The sequence below is a fragment of the Pipra filicauda genome, unplaced genomic scaffold, assembly GCF_003945595.2.
Source record: "Pipra filicauda isolate LSUMZ 115617 unplaced genomic scaffold, ASM394559v2 scaffold78_size3787270_pilon, whole genome shotgun sequence".
NCBI classification, from domain to species: domain Eukaryota; kingdom Metazoa; phylum Chordata; class Aves; order Passeriformes; family Pipridae; genus Pipra; species Pipra filicauda.
The window spans coordinates 2,769,349-2,789,590 of record NW_024104964.1 but is presented as its reverse complement, the minus strand read 5'-3'; the positions used below and the strand labels follow the sequence as shown (position 1 = coordinate 2,789,590).

The 20,242-nt window shown below is 41.0% G+C and overlaps 1 long non-coding RNA gene across 2 annotated transcripts; it reads right to left on the bottom strand.

Annotated features, from left to right (window-relative positions):
• Nucleotides 1-543: 543 nt before the first annotated feature.
• Nucleotides 544-19,928, bottom strand: LOC113989811. Of its 2 annotated transcripts, none has more exons than XR_005566735.1 (3): nt 19,636-19,928; nt 6,338-6,427; nt 544-624 (listed from the first exon to the last, which is right to left on the bottom strand). It is a non-coding gene; the product is annotated as an uncharacterized LOC113989811 (long non-coding RNA). The 2 variants fall into 2 exon arrangements; XR_005566734.1 differs by lacking the exon at nt 544-624 and adding an exon at nt 6,130-6,255.
• Nucleotides 19,929-20,242: the final 314 nt, after the last annotated feature.

Sequence of the window (20,242 nt, the reverse complement as noted above, 5' to 3'; positions counted from 1 at the left end):
CATGATCGTAAAGTAACACAAAATAAAACCACCACACAAAATAAATCTTCGTGCTCAGCTTAGCACGTGGGCAGAACAAACCCGGCCTGACTGACCATCCCAACCTTCCAAAATGCTGGATTTCCACCCAGCTCCTCCCAGGCTGCCGAGGCTGCAGAAGGGCACAGCAGCAATGGGCTGTTCATCCAACTGCAGAACGCTCCAAAGGTTGAGGAGGTGGAGTGGTTTGCCATTTGATGTATGATTAGGGGGGATTAAACTCTTCATTTTTGTAACAAAATCCTGATAAGGACAGCAAACGACTTTGAGAAGAATGAGGAATGTCTGTGATTGTTTAGGGATTCTTGAGGAATAAAAAGGAAATGAGAAAACATGAGACAAAAAAAAGAGGAAAATGTAAGGGGAGAAGATGATGTACGTTATAGTTCTAAAATTTCCCAATTAATATTCTAAGTATATTTCACATTATTTAGAATTTAAAGTGAAACATTTACAAAAATTCACTTATTTGGAAATCTAACAAGGATTCCTTTACCTTGCTCTTCTGTGTTTCTGTCATCGTTCTCCTGGTTCCAGTGGCACCTCAAAATGTTCTTCAGCTTCTCATCAACATTGGAAAAAGACCTGCAAGATCATCAAACCAAACCATGGGACTCTTGATTAGGAACCCACCATTCTTTAAGAGTAAACCACAAAAGAACAATATATATAAAACATGTGCTCAGCTTCTAAATAACTGGATTTTTGTAATGGATATACAGGTTTCACTTTAAATTCTACATGATGTGAAACATGTCTAAAGTATTAATTGGGAAATTTTAGAACTAGAAACTCTCAATGATGTGAAACAGATCTAGAATACTAATTGGGAAATTTTAGAACTATAATAAACATTATCTTCTCCCTTCTCATTTTCCTAGTAGAGTTTTGCATATCTCCTGGTCCCAAATATCCTTTCTGTGTTTCTTCACACAAAAGAAAGTTGACTGCTTTTATCTTTTAGCACATTTCCCAAAGGAACAGTTTCAGCTTCAGTCTCAGCTATTTGTCCACAGCGACTGCAAATTGATTTATTCCTCAAAATGGTCAAACTTTGTCATCAAAATGCTGGGAAAGGCTTTAATTCAATCTTTGCATGTCCTTTAACTTCCTTTTATCTCTTTTGCTGCTTAAACAACTGCTAAAATGTTAAAGGCAATCTTTTATTTATTTATGAAGCAGCCAAAATCAAGGCAATAGATTAGAAGGGACCTGTGTGCTTCCCTTAAAGCTGCAAAGAAGCAAAACAATGTTTTTATTTGAGTTTTTCAGCCCAGATTGAAGACTGAGGCAGCAACAGACTCCTCCAAAGTATCACTGATAAAGCCTCTGGTTAAAAACATGGTCCAACTAAAGTGGGATTTGAAAAAGCCCAAAATATCAGTTTTTATGTCTTTTCCCTCTCTGATAGGTTGGATTTTGTGTGAGTTTGTCCATATACGAATGAATGTGTACATTTATATAATATGTATAATATATATATTGCATAATAAATGCATAAATTTAGCAACTATTTGTGCTGCAGATTTTCAAATGCAGAGGGACAGACACAAATGACCTGGACATGCTCAACAAAATTCCTCTTTTCAACTGAAAATGTCGCTAACCATTTGTTCATGTTTTATGTAACACACCAACTTGTCTTTCACTTTTCTCTATTCCCAGTTCCCATCATTTATATATATTTAATGTCCTGCTCTCAACTTGTGGCTTCATTTCTTATGCTGAAAAGCATATTCAGCACAAGCTGTTTTTCTTGAAGCTCCCTTGTTATTTACTGGAATTTAAGATCATTAATCAACTTCTGGGTGGACTTTTAGCCCTCAAGTTCTAACCTATCATTCCCATATCCTCATAGTGGTGGGAATATCTGGTTTTATGGGGCTTTCTTTTGTTATTCTGTCACGTGAAACTTGGCTCTTTACTGGGATTTTTAGGCATCAGCTTAAGGAGGGAATGGCTTTTTTCCTCCAGGATGAGGATCTGAATTTCACCAGGAGGGTTTTATACTAAAATAATTTGGGGGGATGTGTGTTAGGGGTTAGTTCCAGTGGGGTTTTTATGATCTTTAGGATCTCAGTAGTTAATTTTCAGCATCCAGCCACGAAAATTTTGGCCTGTGCATGTTGTGAATGACTCTTGGTCCTCAAGAGAGTGGGATACCTGCAGAGAACAGCCTATTCTCTCCAAAAAATCCCCCCAACCTTGCTCTTGTGAAGCTTCCTTGGGTCACCCCAGCAGAAAGGAGTTAACAGGGGGATTTATTCCTATCCAGGAGCAGGGAAATCCAAATTTCTCCTGTCTCCTCTCCGAGCTACTGGCAGGGTTTTAACAGCTGGAGACACAGAAATGGAAATAAGGTCCTTCCAGTCAAGGCTTGACTGGAACCCAAGTTTAAAACCCCAGATTCTGTTCAAATCTCTTCACAAAATCGACATCATTGCACCAGTGCATTAGTTTCAAAATCAGATCCCAGATCAGCAAAACCCTGGGAGATAACACTGATTTGGGACAATTTTCTAGCCAACTATATTTATTTTATGCTTGGATTGGTTTTTGAAGGATATATAAAATATGAGCATTAATTTTTCCTGGGTCCTAATTGCAGAAACCATCTCAGCTGTTGTATCAGATAAGATTTTAAAGTCTTAAGTTTTATTTCCTTTTGGGTTAATTATGATTTTTTTTTTATCATTTAGTTGCTTTAGTTTCAGGGTCTCAGAAGCGCTTCAGGACAAATTACATCTCATATATATGATTTTCCTGAATAAGGATTTTTTGTCTGAGGTAGAGACAGGGCCTAACCCAAGGGCATAAACTTAGTTTTGATTCATTCAGTAGCACATCTGTGGAAGCAATATTAGAGCAGCCTTAAAACACTGAAGTGTTCCAGGGCAGAGAGGTTTATTAGGGATTTCATAGACCATCCTTCAAATCAGACCCTTAAAATTCTCCAAACTGACAGGAATAATAAACTTGCAGGCTTTCTTACTCAAATACTTTCATATCTAAAACTGAATCTACCTCTCCTTCCTAAGATCATTTCAGTAAATCAGGATTGAGTTATACAACCTAATGAGGGAAATTAATTTCTTAAAATTACCTTCACTGAATGAAAACATAAGGAATATAATCAGATTTTTTTTTTCCAGAGGAAAGAGAATCACAGTGAACGGAACAAACCGGGATGTCTCGGATGGAAAAACACTTCCTTTTCTTTCCAAAACAATTTTACATAATAATTCTATTTTTACTCTCCCACTGACTTCCATCCAATCTCTCTTCACTTTGAAAAGATACAATGATTGCACAGATAAAGCTTTTTAGCTCCTTAGGTGTCGATTCCATACAACCAACAATTAATTTAAAGATTACCTATACAGGATTTCTTTCAGGATCTTTGAATCTCCTCAGAAATACTTCTTCAGATCAAGAACTTTTCATACTTTTGGATCCAAAATAGCTCAAGTGGGATATGTTTTACTCCTCCTGTATTATTAACAACTCTTCAAAAAGTGCACAGTTTTCTAGTTTTATTCTAGAAAGTGCCTCCAAATCCAGGATTAAGGCATTAATATTAATAGCCAGAATATGACCCTGTGGCATTAAATTCCTGAAGCATCTTTCTACAAAGTCATGAAAAGAGATTATGGGGGGTTTTTTGTAGATAAAAAATACAGTCTGAAAAACACCACCAACAACCCAACCAAAAAATGCAAATCTCCAACACTAAAATAAATGAACTCCAAACCCAGCTGAATGTCTTTCCCACTGGCCAATCCTGTTGTTTTTCCTGACAAAGAATGGGGAATTCTGCAGGACAGAAGACCTTTCTGCCCACCTTTAGATCCCTTCTTTGAGGTGGATGAGCTCAGCTTCTCTGGGCTTGTCCTGGCAGCAACTAACACCTCCAGAGACCCAAATCCCACCTGGGCTCTCCTCTGCACCAAAAGGACATCACAGGTCTCTCAGGCCATCACAGAATCACCTTCCACTATCCAGGTTATTCCAAGCCTTGTCCAACCTGGCCTTGGACACTTCCAGGGATCCAGGGGCAGCCACAGCTTCTCTGGGCAACCTGTGCCAGGGCCTCACCACCTTCACAGCCAGGAATTCCTTCCCAATATCCCACCTAACCCTGCCCTCTGGCAGTTGGAAGCCATTCCCCCTTGTCCTGTCACTCCAAGCCTGTGTCCAAAATACCTCTCCAGCTCTTGGAGCCCCTGGAAGGTCCTTCAGAGGGGTCAAGGGTTGGGATTGTGATGTGCTGCATCTTGGGATGAGTGAAAGGTCTCTGCAGGTTTGCTTTGCAGCCCAAAGAGTGATGGAGCACATGTCAAGGGTCTGCCTCACCTCTCTCCTCCCACACTGAGCCAAGCAGGAGTCACAGTTCCTTCCCATGGGGGATGCTCAGGAGCTTCAATGAGGGAAACCACCACAGAAGTGCTAAAAACTATCACAGAATCATAGAATTGTTTGGGTTGGAAGGGACCTTAAAGCCCATCCAGTGCCACCCCCTGCCACGGGCAGGGACACCTTCCACCAGCCCAGGTTGCTCCAAGCCCCGTCCAACCTGACCTTGGACACTTCCAGGGATGGGGCAGCCACAGCTTCTCTGGGCAACCTGTGCCAGGGCCTCCCCCTCACAGGGAACAATTCCTTCCTAATGTCTCATTTAAACCTCCTCTCTGTCACTTTGAAGCCACTCCCCCCTGTCTGCACTCCGTGCTCTTGTAAATTAATGTTTGCAGCAGCTGCCAAACAGCTCCAGTGCAGCCAGGGAGGGGAGTGGTGTGTCCTCTCCTTCCAGATCCTGCAGCAGGATCTCAGCTCTCCTGGAAGGACACAGTAGTGGCAGCAGCACGTTCCATTAGTTTTCCCAGCTAATGAAAGACCTCAGGCAATCTAATTCCTGCTCCTTTCTGGGGAATCGTGCCAGGTATATTCCCAGGCCAATTATTGCTTTCACAAAGAGCTCTAAATCTGTCAACAAGCAAAAGTGTGAACTACAGTATAAAAACCCAGTTAAGACTGGGAGCCAATTGTTATAAGAGGAGTGTTTCTTCTTGCAGAGGGAACAGTGAAATCTGGCTGTATGACAGCCAGCCCACAGCACCACTGCCCAGCTGATGCGTTAGACACTCTTAGACCATGCCAAAAAGTTTGTACTCCTTGTTTTTTATTGATAAATAAATGCTTATTCTCGGACATGTCAATATGATAAATATTTTTCCAGCTACTGTGGGAAATTTCAAGAAGGTTCCAACAACTTCCCTCACTGATGGGAATAAGAGCAAAGGTAGATAAGGGATTTTTACCTACAGAAGTAACAACATCTCAATGCATCTGAATGTATTGATCTAAAAATTACCATGTGTAGGAATTCTGCAGTTTTCCCGTGGAAACTCTGTGTAGGAGTCAGGGAGATACAAATAATACAACAAAATGTGCTCTGACTGTCACCCTTGTGGTGTCACAAGGGCTTTGGGGTTGTTGGCATGTATTTACCCATCCTGGAGGAAATGTGGGTGTTGAGAGGGATCAAGAATTCAACAACAGTGATGTGTCTCCAGCAGGAGCAGGGATCAGTCTCAGACATCTGAATTAGCAGGCTGGAATTCTTCAGGGCTCTGCTGTTGGCTTGAATGAAAGCTGGAGGAACCCCAGAGAGCTGTGGATGGGCACACAGACACTTCTGGGATCGTAGAATCACAGGATCATTAAGGTTGGGAAAGATCTCCAGGATCCTGTGCCCGATGCCCACCTTGTCCCCCAGCCCAGAGCTCTGAGTGCCATGGCCAGGCCTTCCTTGGACACCTCCAGGGATGGGGATTCCACCACCTCCCTAGGCAGCCCCTTCCAATTCCTGACCACCCTTTCCAGGAAGAAATTCCTCCTGATGTCCAGCCTGAACCTCCCTGGGCACAGCTTGAGGATATGTGCTCTTATCCCATCGTTTTCCTGAAAAGAAGTCGAAAATCTTCTTTCTATTGATTCAGCATTTGAGGAATCTCCCACCCAGCTGATCTAGAACATGTGGAAGCTTCTCACATGAGGCAATTCCTTGCCTTCAGCCCCATGTGCTGGGACTAAATGGAGTGGGATGTTCCCTCAGTCCCTCAGAGCTGTTGGCTTGTGCCCAACTGGCACTTTGGCTGCACTCAGTTCCTCTGGGAGAGCTGGATTTTCAGCTGAAGCTTGCCAGGTTTAACTTTTCTACGAAAAAAACCTTGTGATCAGCAAAGGCTGAATTGTGGATATTCCCCAAGCCAAGTCCCAGGGCTGGGTGTTGACCCACCTTGGCTGAAGATCTGGAATTGCCAAAGCTTTGCTCGGAGAGTCCTCAGGAACACTTTGGATTTCATGGGGTACAGCTTGGAAAGATGTTCTAAGGGAAAAGGAGACAAGATTTTATAATCAGATTAACTAAAACTACAGGATTGATGGGGACTGTCAACCTAATTATGGAATGAATCATGTCTGGCTCTACAGTTATTAGTCGAAGTAATCCATTATTTGCTTAAAAATAACATTAAAATTCAACCAATAAAACCACTTATTGATGGCTGCTCTTTTTTTTTTTCCTTGTCTAAATGTCATCCCTGTTAAGAAAACGTAAAAGAAAAAGTCATTAAATCATCTTAGGCATTAAAAAAAAAAATCCATCTTTCATCATTTAAAGAAATAGAAAAGTGAAACATTATCTGACAAATACAGAAGTTCGAAAATTCAGATCCTCATCAGGATCTAAACCCTAAATTCAGATCAAAGCTGCCTAAGGTGGAAGAGAACATTTCTTAGAGCAGAAGGACCATGTTTGAACACTCTCCAAGCCTGAAGTGACCCCAGTGACCCGATCCTGCAGCAGACCAGTTCCCCCCGGCCCTGGATGAGGCTGATGCCCAAAGTGGGGGCAGAAATGGCCCAACAGCAGCAAGTGCCTTGGGCAGCAGGTCCTGGGGGTGGGTGATGACCCTTCTCCAGACTTCTGGAATGCTCTGCTCCTGCAGAGCCAGCTCCAAAAGCCCGGGGTGACACCACACCTCCCTCCCTGGGGGCTGCAGGGCTGTGCTCAGCCACCCAAGGCCCTCTCTCTGCTGCAGTGACCTACTTTCACATTCTGCTTTCACGAAGTTTAAGAGGAAAAAAAAAACCACCCAGCCCCAATTCCCGCCCCCTCCCGAGTCCTCAACAACAAAACCACGAACAAAGAGGCCAGTGACGACTTTTTAACTTGTTCTTTAACGTTCTTAAGCTGTTGTGGAAAATAAATACGACTCAAATCCTGTAATTCATCCTTCCATACCTGAGGCAATACAACACAATATGCATTTTTGTAGGCTGGCTTTTTGCTTCCAATAGCTTTGTAATAGTCTTATCCAAAAGATGAATTGCAAATGCTTTTTTTTTTCCTTTTTTCTTTTTTCTTTTCTTGCATAAGATGCTTTCCTCTGTTGGTAGCAAAGATTGAAGGAATGAAGATTTTCTTTTAAGATCTACGGCAAATAGGACTTAGATTTGATTGTTTACATTTGAATATTAGAGATTTTAAATAATCTGCCTGCGAAAGACAAATAAATTAAGCCTTCAGAACAGTAAGAACATAGTTTTAATCGTGTTTTCCAAGAGGAAAAGCATAAACTCTAAAATGTAGGTTATTTATGGTCCCTGAAATATCACTGCAGTTACAGAGTGAGAAGATTCAATGGCCTGAACTGTTTGGGCATTTAAAGAAAAAGTTAAAAATATGTTAAAATTCCAGATAAGGTGAAGAAAGAGAATAAAGGATGAGAATTGTCTGGCTGAGTCCCATAAGCACAAGACATGTTCTAGCAGGCAACAGATGTCCCCAGCAGCAGAGACCTGAGTCAGCAAACCCTGTTTAGCACATGCTGTTTAGACTATTCTGCTTTAGGTACACAGTCCTGATACCATTATTTAGGCAGCTTAATGGTCACATGCACAGGCATTGCCAGTGGTGCTGCTCTGTTGCCAAACAGATGTACAGTGCTTTTTACAAACCTCCTTTACCATTTTTTTATTGCTTTAGAGAACACACAATGGCCTGTTTCTGCATCTTTATAAAAAAGGCTAATTCTACCACTTAAATATGCTACGTGAGGTACATGAATGAACGTATGAGTTAAAACATTTCATGATAATAAACCCAAAAACTATACACAAGCATTTAAACAACCAATAAATGTGCATTAAAATTTATTGGAGCAGAAAAGCTTTATTCCCAGTCCTTGGAGAAAAAGTTAGTGTTAATGTTTTTACTTGGTTAACTCAAATCACTTCAGCATTTGTTAAGAACATAAGTCACCAAATCACCAAATGCTCCTATGCTATTGTGGGGCTGTATTTCTAGGAATATATTTATAGTATTTGTTTTAAATTTATGATATTGAATATTTGTGTTAAGTTGTTCACTGGGAGTAACAGCAGGTAAAATGAAGTTATATAGGTTTTTTTTTTCTGTGTAAAAAAGAAATAAGTGTCTAAAAACAAACCAACCAATCAAAACCCCAAACCAACAAATTTTGTTCCACCTTAATAAACTTAAAACCTCAGGTTCTACTTTGCCAATTAGAATCCTGTGATTTTTTTTTTTGCAGTCATTTTGTATTGGATTCTACCTGGATTCTGCATTTTTATTGTTAGCTTTAAATTTTTATTTCAATATTTACTCATAATTAGTTGACTTTCATTCGTGAAGCCTGGCCACGATGATGACACAGTCCTGATCTAGGAATGAACTCCAGACCAAAAATAATTCATTCTTTGAATTCCAAATTCAACCCTGGTCATCCAACAAGTTGTTTAAATTAAGTGGTTACAGATCCTGCTCTCCCATGGGTCTAATTCCCACACCCCCTGGATCAGCAATGGGGAACTGCTCCAGTTTTAGTGGCTTTGCAGCAAGGCAAGGCTAAAACCTGTGGAGAAGCTCAGTGGGGAAGAGCTCCCATCACAGGACAGCTGGATCAGCTTTGGATAATCGTGTTTCCTGCTGCCTGACTGCTGACCAGAGCAACAGAGGTGCTTTGGGAAGTGTAAATGCTGCAGGATCCTGTTCTCCACCCTCACTTCTGTGGTTTGGCAGCCTGGCTTGTGTTTAATGTCAGCTCTAATTGCAGCACCAGAGTACCCAATTATATAAAATGAATCTATTGATGACTATGCCATTCCTCCACGGGAAATCTCAGTTTTATAGACTAGAAATGGGGATCTAGGAATGCTAAAATCTTATTTCCAGTGCAGGCAGACCAGCACAGCCATCCCAGTGTAGCTGCAAGCTGATTATCCTATGGAATCGTTAATTATTTTGATCAGGGAGTCCCTTATTCTGCCAAAAGAACTTTCTGTTGTTGCATCAGGATGCCTTAAATCTCAACCAGACAATTCTTAAAAGTCATTTTTTTTCTCTTGAAATACCTGCAAAACTACTTGTGCTTAGAACAAGCCCCAAGTATACAAGATTTCACTGCACCCAAGGCTGGACTTCAAAAATTAGTTATCTTACATTCCAGTCCACTTAACAAAATTCCATGAGTTTATTCATAAGGAAAGGTCTTAGGAACTGCAGGACAAAGCATCCAAAAAATCCAAACACTTCTAATACTCTCAGTCATGATAAGAAAAGATGTAAAAATGACAAATCCTACCTCTGAGGAACCCATCATGTTCTAGGAGAAACAAGAGCAATCAGAAAAGTTGTTTGACATTATTCTGGGAAGAAAAAGACATTTACAGAGGGATTTCGTGGGGAATTAAAACCCAAATCCAAAAAACAAATAGGATTTGATGATGAAGCTCCTACACAGGACTTACAAAAGGCTCCCCCAGTTTAAGTCTATTAGAATGTATTATATAAGGACATATGACAAATCAGCTGTAATCTGGATAAATACAGTGCCTGGAGCTTTGTTCAGCGAGCAGGGACACAAGGAATTACATCTCTTACTAGGGAAGCTGCCCAGCCAGGAATTTGCCACCAAACTTGAAGACAAAAAAAAGTAGGAGTCCACCAAAAGAAGAAAATAGAGGCCAGAAGGATAAAAAAAGTGCTCTGAGTGCAGCAGCACCCTGGTTCTTATTTTATATATATAAATATTTATATTATATTGTATTATATTATATTTATCATAGGAAAAACAGATTTTAAGAGTTTGGGGGAGAAGATAAAGAAGTCAATTTGCACATGAGCAAAGAACCACATGACTGATTTCATGGTCACATATCTATGGGAGCTGTTGCCTCAGTGTGATCATGGGAGAAATCAGACTTGGAAGAAAAGAATAGAGAAATAATATTTCAGAGGTGTCTAAGCTGTTAATAACCCTAGAAACAATTTGTTTTGTTTCTATTTTAAATTTTATTTAAATTTATTTAATTAAATTTCTATTTTAAATTTCTGAGAAAATTTAAAACAGAAAACCTAGCTAAGAAATTCATAGAAGTAAATTCCACACTCCCAGAAATGGACTAGGAAAATCAGATTTTTTTTAGCAGGTAAAACAGGACTTGTCACAGTTGGAGGAAACAGAAGATGTGATATGGACAAGACTTATGTATGGGAACACATATTATAAACCTACTATGGAAACTGTGCAAGTAAAACCTGAATATTAGAGAACTTTTGATTAACGTCTCTCCTTCCTGCATTTCCATCTCTGCATTCAGTCTCTGAATTAAAATGTTTTGATGGTGGATTCTGCCACTCCCCAGCACAGACATTTCAAGACACTGCAAGAAATATCTCCAAGCTGAACGTGCCCCACCATCCTTTTAATCCATTCCCACTGTTCCCTGCAAGCCCAGCCAATTGTGCCATTGATTTCCATGGCCTTCGGATCAGCCCCGTGGGACTGAGAGATAAATGTATTCCAGACTCCAGGATGAAGGTTTAAAAAGAGAGGGCAGGGAGATTAATGCATTTGTAACCCTTGTTTCCACAGGGCCAATGAAGAATAAGAAGGATAAAGGATTACGACTCAAAACAATATATCCTTAAAATACAGTGTTTGGAAAGGGCTGCACTGATCTCAATGACATGGATATTTTCTCCATTCCAGAAAGTGGGCACATGCCCAGAAAAGCTGTGGCTGCTCCATCCCTGGAAGTGTCCAAGGCCAGGTTGGACAGGGCTTGGAGCAACCTGGGATAGGGGAAGGTGTCCCTGTCCATGGCAGGGGGTGGCACTGGATGAGCTTTAAGTCCCTCCCAACCCAAACCAGTCTGGGATTCCATGATCCCCAGACGTGGATTTGCCAAGAGGATTCATCACTAGGAGGAAAATCGTGGGATATTGGGAAGAAATTCTTCTCTGTGAGGGTGGTGACCCTCTCTGAAGTCAAAAGAAATCTCATAACTAAAATTAAGAATTTTTTTTCATGGTACTCAGGAGTAGAATTTTCCAGCCTGAATTTTGCAAGGAACTCCTTGCTCAGGTGCCATTCAGAGCACGGGGATGCCGAGCTTTGTCCTTGGAACCTGGTATTTCAACAAGAGTCCTTTGGAGCCTCACAGGCTTCCCATTGTCACCAGGTCCAAGGAAGATATGAAAAAGCTGGATGGGAATGACAGGGAGATTAATGGATCAAGAAAGCCCTGGGGAATCTCCACTGTTACCCAGAGAAGCTGTGGCTGTCCCAGCCCTGGAAGTGTCCAAGGCCAGGTTGGAGCAACCTGGGCTAGTGGAAGGTGTCCCTGCCCATGGCAGGGGTTTGGAATTGGATGGTCCTCAAGGTCCCTTCCCATCAAAACCGTTCTGTCATTCCATGCTCTGAAAGCCCCCCCAAAAGACAATTCCTGACACCCTAAACAGCTGTTCTGCACATAAATGTGATATATGGAATTTATAGGTAATTTGACAAAATACTACGCCTGAGGCGCAGCATATTTAAGAATTAACACCATTATCAGCACTTTAGTCACAGCTCTTCGTTCTTTGCCATTATAATTTTGCATTTAGCAGCCAAACTGAATATTTCTCTCCCTCTTCCCTCAGTGCAGGTAGAGAAGGTCCCACCTCAGCCAAAGTGCCACCAGCACCCCCCTGCAGTCAGGTTTGGGAGAGGAGAGTCTCTACAAAGCACCTTCACCCAGAGCTGAATTTTGCCCAATCTCTTGTTGAAATCAGTTCACTTCAGGCAAGTTTAAACTTGCTTTTCTTTTCTCCTGCAACCAGAACCAAGAATTATTATTATTATTTTTTTTAAGGCTTATTCATGCTTGTTCATCAAGGACTTGCTGCAGATCCAATCAGCCAGGCAGCACAAGGTGACTCAGAGCTGGCAGGTCACAAAGAAGCAGCAGAGCACAAATAGAAAGTGCTTATTTAAAATCAGTTCTGGTCAATATAAGGACTTAAAAATTTCCCCCAGACAACAGGCAGATAATTTCAAATAATGGGGGTATTTGAGAAAAATCGTTCTCTGCTGGTGGATATTCTCTGAGTCACATTGATCAAATGACTCATGAATTATTTAGTCAGCTCTTAACCTTACGAGGGAAAATTATTGATTTTGCTTCATATATCATATTATGGAATCAAAATACAGGGAAAAATACCATGACAAAAGTGGCACAGAAACAGCCCATCAGCCTGTGTTTATCTGCCCTGTAACAGAGAAACAGGGAGAGTTTGCAACTGCAAAGTTAGAGAGTGGTTCTGCCTTCCCTGGCATCTCCAAAACCCTGTAAATAGGATTTTTCCTTTGTATAGCAGAAAAACACATTTTGATTTAGATTAAAAACGTAAATATTCTACTTTCGTTTCAAACAAAGCCACTGTTTGTGTATAAACCGAAGCTGAAACAAATATCCAAGTGAAAAATACCAAAATGAAGTATTTATGTCACTGGATTAACATGGGTGGGGGAAAAGCACTCAAAGTTTAAAGAGAGTTTTCTAGTAAGAGCTGAAAATTTTGTCCTTTTTTTAGCACTAAACTACACAGAGAACAGTAGATTTTACAAGGGGAAGAAACAACAATACCATAAATAAAAGTTACAGTCAAGAAAAATAATAAATCCTCTCTCCTTCTCGTTAATACATTATTAAGAAACCAACACTGTGGTTGAAGGTGGACAACACCAGGAGGTACAAAATGAGTGTTAAGCCCTTGAAATAAAACAGCTGGAGATTTCCCAGGGGTTTTTTTGGTCCATTAATCTCCCTGTCATTCCCATCCAGCTTTTTCATATCTTTCCTTGGACCTGGTGACAACAGGAAGCCTGTGAGGCTCCAAAGGACTCTCGTTAAAATAACAGGTTACAAGGACAAAGCTCGGCCCTGAATGGCACCTGAGCAAGGAGTTCCTTGCAAAATTCAGGCTGGAAAATTCTACTCCCAAGTGCCTTAAAAGAAAAAAAAAAAAAAATCTTACTTTCAGTTTTGCACCTTCTTTTTGACTTCATAAAAACTGTGGAAAAAAAACACTTGGACTTCCTATTTTCAGTGGCCTCACGTGGCAAAGTCTGGGAATCGTCACTCTGAAAGTGTCCCTATCTCCAGCTCTCAATGGAAATGGAAAACACAGGAAAAAATATTAGGAAAAACTGTTATTCAATGTGTTTTTTTTTTTTAATATTTCTATTGTTCTGCAAATTAATACCTGTCTTAATTCAAATTAAACCTCGGTGGTCCTGAAGGGAGGACTCAGCACTGATGACACCTTAACCAAATTTCCTGAATTCCTCTCAAATTTAGTGTTTATTAGGAGGTAGTTCATGACAATATTATACAGGGTTTAAAAATAAATTTTTTGGTGATGTATGGGGTTGTCACCTCTCTGGAATGGAACATTTCTGCTCACAAGGAACTTGGATGAAGTGTTATTTTAGGAGAAGAACTCAGTACTTTTGTCCTCTGTCCCTCTCCTCTGCTCTGGAGTAAAATCCACCCCAGGAGGATAAGAAAAAAAGCCCCCCCAAAAAATCAATATAAATATTTCTTCCTTCAAATCACAATTGGCAAATTAGATCCACATTTCTTTGAGAGAAATTGCTTTAGTGTGAAGCATCTCTGTCAAATGAGATTTCAAATATCTTGTGTTTCCAAGTTTCCCGTGGTTGCTTAAATAATGCATTTACTACATTGGAAGAGTTATCCTCTGGACTGGATTTGTTGACATAATCCAGAGGTATTTTAGCATCATATTTCACATTTTGGAAGCTATTTTGCCTCCATGTGCTCGTTTGGTGCAGTTTGGGGATTTGAGATGTTGTCTTTGACACGTAAACAGCTGAGACTGATGGCCAACCTCGCAAATGAGAGAGGCAAAGATAATTCCATCTCCCACAGCAGGACAGGAGAGCTCCAAACTGAACTGAGGGTGAGGAGACTACTAGAAAAAGGCTGATTATTTTATCTGCTGAGTGAAATTGCCTCATTCAGAGAACACTTCTCACTGTTCTACATCTCAAAGACACTTGGAAGGGTCACAGAGACACAGCAGAGGAGCAGCAGAAACGAGCAGGCCAAGCAAAGTCAGACTTACATCACTTATAATGCGATTTCTCTGCGCACAGACATTGATTTTCCAGGCAGGGATGAGTAATTTAACATCAGGTATCGTTTTGAATGTGTTGTCCTTTGTTTGAGATAATTTTCAGCAGGTTTGGGACTGCCCAGCTGCTGCATTTAAACCTTAAACCCACTTCTGGCAAGTGGGCAGGCAGGCACCACACAGGACAACCAAACTTCAACAGTCCTTTGATAATTTGATTTGATAACTGGTCACATTTGATAATTGATTTCTGAGATCCCAGATGGAGCACTGCCTCCAGCTCTGGGATCCCAGCACAGGAAGGACATGGACCTGCTGGAGCGAGTCCAGAGGAGGCACCAAGAGGATCAGAAGGCTGGAGCAGCTCTGCTGGGAGGAAAGGCTGGGGGAACTGGGATTGTCCAGCCTGGAGAGGAGAAGCTTTGGGGTGATCTAATTGTGGCCTTGCAGTGCTGAAGGAGCTACAAGAAACATGGAGAGAGACTGTTGACAAGGGATGGAGTGACAGGACAAGGGGAATGGCATCCCACTGCCAGAGGGCAGGGCTAGGTGGGATACTGGGGAAGGAATTCCTGGCTGGGAGGGTGGGAGGCCCTGGCACAGGTTGCCCAGAGAAGCTGTGGCTGCCCCTGGATCCCTGGGAGTGTCCAAGGCCAGGTTGGACAGGGCTTGGAGCAACCTGGGCTAGAGGAAGGTGACCCTTTGGAATGGAATGAGATGAGCTTTAAGGTCCTTCCAACACAAACTATTCTGGGATTCTATGATGATAATGACTGTCAGTGTATAAACAAATCAGCAGCATAAACCCACTCATAAATAAAGCAAAAAAATAACCTTATTTGGTCCACAAATATAAGAAACCAAATTGCTTCCCTTGATTACTCATGTTCAAGGGACACTGGCCACTTCACAACTGAATTTGCTGTTAAAAAAAAATCTCATTTTGAATTCAGCTCTAAAGCAAAACCAATTGCATTTTTAGGAGCAAACAGGACACTGAAACTTGAATGTAGTGGAAATGAACAGTAGAAGCTGTTCAGGCTTAAGGTCAACATATATTAACAATCAGAGAACCAAAGGAAATTCCTTAGAAATGAAACATTTAATAACTGTCCAATGGTAACCCAATTATGAAATTAGGACAACTTGACAAGAAAACCCCTTTGCAGCTACAAAGCTTCTTGAAGTTTTTAAATTTTAACATTTTGCCATTGGATTTTTTTTTTTTTGGTGAAGAAATTTCATAGAATTGCAAAATAAACGAGAAAAAAGACAGCAGGACTTATTTTTTGGTGTGGGGGGGGGTGGGGGGGTGTGTCAGAAATAGAAAAGAAAGAGTTTTTTCCCCCTAAACCAGGAATTATCACTAACTGGAAATCAGCACATTTTACACTTTATGATGCACCAGTATTTAAGCTTCTGAATCAAAATGCTGCTGCTGAGAGTTGTGCCTTCCTTCCCCTCATTTTAAATCCCTTTGTCTCTGGAGCAGGAATTACTTTCTTTTCTCTCTTCCAGGTGGAAAGGAGGCCAGGAGCAAAAAAATTAATCTATTCAAGAGTAGCAGAATTTGTCAAAGCTTGATCTATGGCTCACTCTGCCTCGAAAAAAACATCATTTCATAGAAAGTTGATGTGTTTTTTTTCATTACTGAGGTAGCTCTCTGTTTAATAACAGCATTCCAACGTGTTATTGATCTGTGTATTGGAACAATCCTTACCATTCAGGTTGTCACATGGATATAATACACATTTACCAACGTTTTCTACAAGGTCAAGGCCGTGCACACGGCATGGATAAAGAAATTAAACATAAGGCACATTCTTATATGGTCTTACACTATTCAAACCTGAGAAATACTTAAAATACAAGCTATATTTATCAAGCAAATATATTCATTTAAATAATATTTCATTTGGGTCGTGTTTATTACATTCTATTTTATCTTTTATTCTATGAATCTGAACTTAAATTCAGATGCAGAATATTAAGACCAAAAAATATCTGAAATATCTTATTGACTTCAGTCTGACCCCTATGGACACATAAATGCAATTGAGAATTTTCCCTGAAGATAATTCCATGCTCAGTTTTTACGTGAAAGATTTAAGAGTCTCCACTTTGAATAAATTGACACTAAATATAATAAGAGCTCTGGGAACCAAAGCTCTTCCATGAGGGACAGATGCTCCTTTATCTCTGCAGGGAGAAAAGAATCCCAGAATGGTTTAGGTTGGAAAGGACCTTAAGGATCATCCAGTTCCACCCCCTGCCATGGGCAGGGACACCTCCCACTATCCCAGGTTGCTCCAACCTGGCCTTGGACACTTCCAGGGATCCAGGGGCAGCCACAGCTTCTCTGGGCAACCTGTGCCAGGGCCTCCCCACCCTCACAGGGAAGAATTCCTTCCCAATATCCCATCTAAACCTCCCCTCCTTCAGCTTGAAGCCATTCCCCCTTATCCCATCACTCCACGCCCTTTGGAGCACCTTCTGCTTCCTCTCCTGTTTCACGTCTTGGGGTCTCACTCCCTCTTACTTCCATTTGCTGATCCCTACAACCAGCAGGTAAATCCGGCCTGGAATCTTCCACCCACCCCATCCTTTCCTGGGTGCATGAATATGGAGTCATTTTTACAGCAGAAAATCCTCCCAGTTTCCCAGCTCAGCCTGGCAGATGCTTCCTGTTCTTGTAAACAATTTTGGAGCAGTAAATGCCTCCGCCGCGAATCGATGCCTCTCAGGTATAAAAAGATATATTGTCACAGGATAATATCTCTCCCCCTTTTTTTTTTTTCCTGCTTTTTTCAATGCTGTCAAAACAAATGCTTTGCTTGAAAATAATTCCTGCAATATCTCGGAGTCCCCACTCGTTCCACAGATACGAGCAAGTCAAAATTAAAGGGATCTGTCATCGCGGAGAGTCAAATCCGGGAACTAAACGTGAGCCACGTCCCATCCCAGTGCTTTGTGTGAGGGGAATCAGCTCCTAACAGGAGAAAAATTGCCCATTTGGGATGCTCCAGGTGACACATTAGACAGAAACATTCAGACAGTGCAAGAACAGGATCCCTGCTACGTGGGAAAACAGATTTTGCTGCTTGTAGAAGTTAAGAGGAATCAATATCCAAAAGCTTTGTTGCATGATTGTGTTGCCTGGAATGACTCCAGGTCCCTCCCCACCCCACCAATTTCCCAGGCAGTTATGAGCCTGTTGTCCCTCTGACATGGCTCTTCCATGGGGATTTATAGGATCTGCTTATTCCTCTGCCTTTTTCCCTTTATTTATGTTTAATGAAGAACCATCAGGTGTCCCTGTGCTGTAACTCCTTCAAAGAGAGACCAGATTGTCTCAAAATCAAAAAGCAATCTAAGAGTTTGGTCTGGTGCATCAAATGAGGGTTTCCCATATGGAAGGTCTTTCATGATTAATAAATTCATTGGAAAAATGAAAAAAAAATAAAAGAAAAGCCAAGGAAAAAGGATTAATTAGTGTCAGAGTTCAGAAGGTGTGATTGCACAGAATCAAAGCAAAAACCATAAGTAAGAAGAAAAATAGAGAACCACCCTAGAAATTATGTTGCTGAGAGAAGTCTCAGGTATCAAATTATTTTAAAGTAGTCCTGCAGTGCCAAAGCAACTAAAGAAAATGTTCAACCAAACCTTTCTAGGCAGGGTCATTTTTAAAAGTGGTATTAAAATACAAATCATAGCACAAAAGAACATCTGTAATTTCAGCAGATGATTACTAACTGCACTAATTAAGGAGCTCTAATTGACTCCATCGAAGTCAAGAGACAATTCATGTGTATATTGCTGCAAGACTCAGTAATCATCATCTCTGCAAAGTAACTTTTAAATGAGTTATCCTGCAGCTTTTATCACCCGGAGAGCTGCTCGCAGTCCGTGATTTGCAGATCCCAAGGGGCCATGGATTACTTTGGAGGCACTGAAGGTAACCAAGAAAAGCCTGTTTACTGTCAGTACACCTTCCCTGGAATCTTTCAAGGCTCCCAAAATTGAGAAAGATAAGAGAGAGGGGACAGAGGGAATACATTTTTCCTGCTTTATGACTTTATTAAAGCTTCCTAAACTTCGGAGCACTTTCAAAATATCAAACGATATCTTCTTGCTTGCCCCTGAAGAATTCCTATTTTCCTGCCCTTCTTAATTACAGAGATAGAACATTAAAAATTCATTTAAATGCACAAACCCCAAACATTTTAACCACTGCTTCTAAAAAAGAGGTTTTATGCCTTAAAACTTCACCTCAACTTGTTATTGAAAGTGGGAAAATGAGAATCACAGAATAGTTTGGCTTGGAAGGGACCTTGAAAGGGGTCTCATTTTATGTTGTCTCATGACCTGGTGGAAGGGGTTGGAACTGGATGATCTTTAAGGTCCCTCCCAACTCAAACCATTCTGGGATTCCATGATTTACCCCTATAATGCTTTTCTTTAAGTTGAAGCCCAACAAGAACAATCAGTCCCTCAACTTCCCATGAAATCCCTTTATGGATTTGCAGCCTTTTCTTTATGGTCATGCCCTTCCTCCAAACCAAACACACTGAGCTTTCCTGGCCTCCAACACCACAAACCTTTCACCCTTTGATTTACACTCCCCAGCTCTCTTATTTATCTTCCTTTTTTATAAACTTCACTGTCAAAAACTTAATGTTGCTTTTTTAATGTGACCTTCCCAGTCCAAAATTGAAAGGACTGTATTTTTTTCATTTATATCCAGGGGTTTACAGGGGACCAAAAACTCAAAAATTGAGAATTTACCTACTCCACCACGTCCCTGGACAGCCTATTCCAACACCTGACCACCCTTTTAGGGAAGAAATTTTCCCTAATATCCAATCTAAACATTCCCCTGGTATAACTTAAGAATACTCATCCCTGTATCCCCATCACATGCAGCCTTTCCCACTCCAAGAGTTTGGTGCTGAGCACTTAGACAGCCCCAGGGAGAGGTTTTTCCCCACAACCTGTTGGAGGAGAGATAAATAACCATCTAAAGAGTTAAAAAAAAGTACATTTAGAAATTTTAACTCCCAGAAACCCCCCCTGGGTCTCACCTGGTTCTGTGGATTCCTGCAGTTCCTTGGGGAGCACAGTGGAACAGGAACCATCAGCTCCAGACAACTCCCCCCAGGGCTTCCCCAGGTGTGTGGGGATGAGGATTCAGGTGATGGCATTTAAATAAATCTCCTGCCAGATCAATTCTCCTTTAATCCAGGTTCAGCTGGGACAAGGAAAGATAAGGTTGTGCTTAAGCCCCTAAAATGCAGTCTCATGTCAGATAAACCCCAAACCACGGTGTATATAAAAAAAACCTTGTAAAGGAGTGATTTTACACAGTGTGGGAGCACTTTATACTTATGAATCTGATTATAAACAAGGATCCTAGACTTCTTTATGTTGTTGGTACCAGTCCCTGTCCTGGCTACAAAGCAGAGGTTTACACCACCTTGCTGCCTCATTCTACAATGTGTCCTCTCCCATTCCTCTGAGTGAGCAAATAGACTTCAAATATACATCAAATATACTTCAAAGATTAGGCACATCATTTCAGAAACCCCACCTTGTGGCAGGCACCGTGAATTAACCTCCTGGACATTATCAACACTTCAGAGCTATTTCTGGAGGAGATTTAAAAAAAAAAAAGGTTGAAAAAGTTGCCAA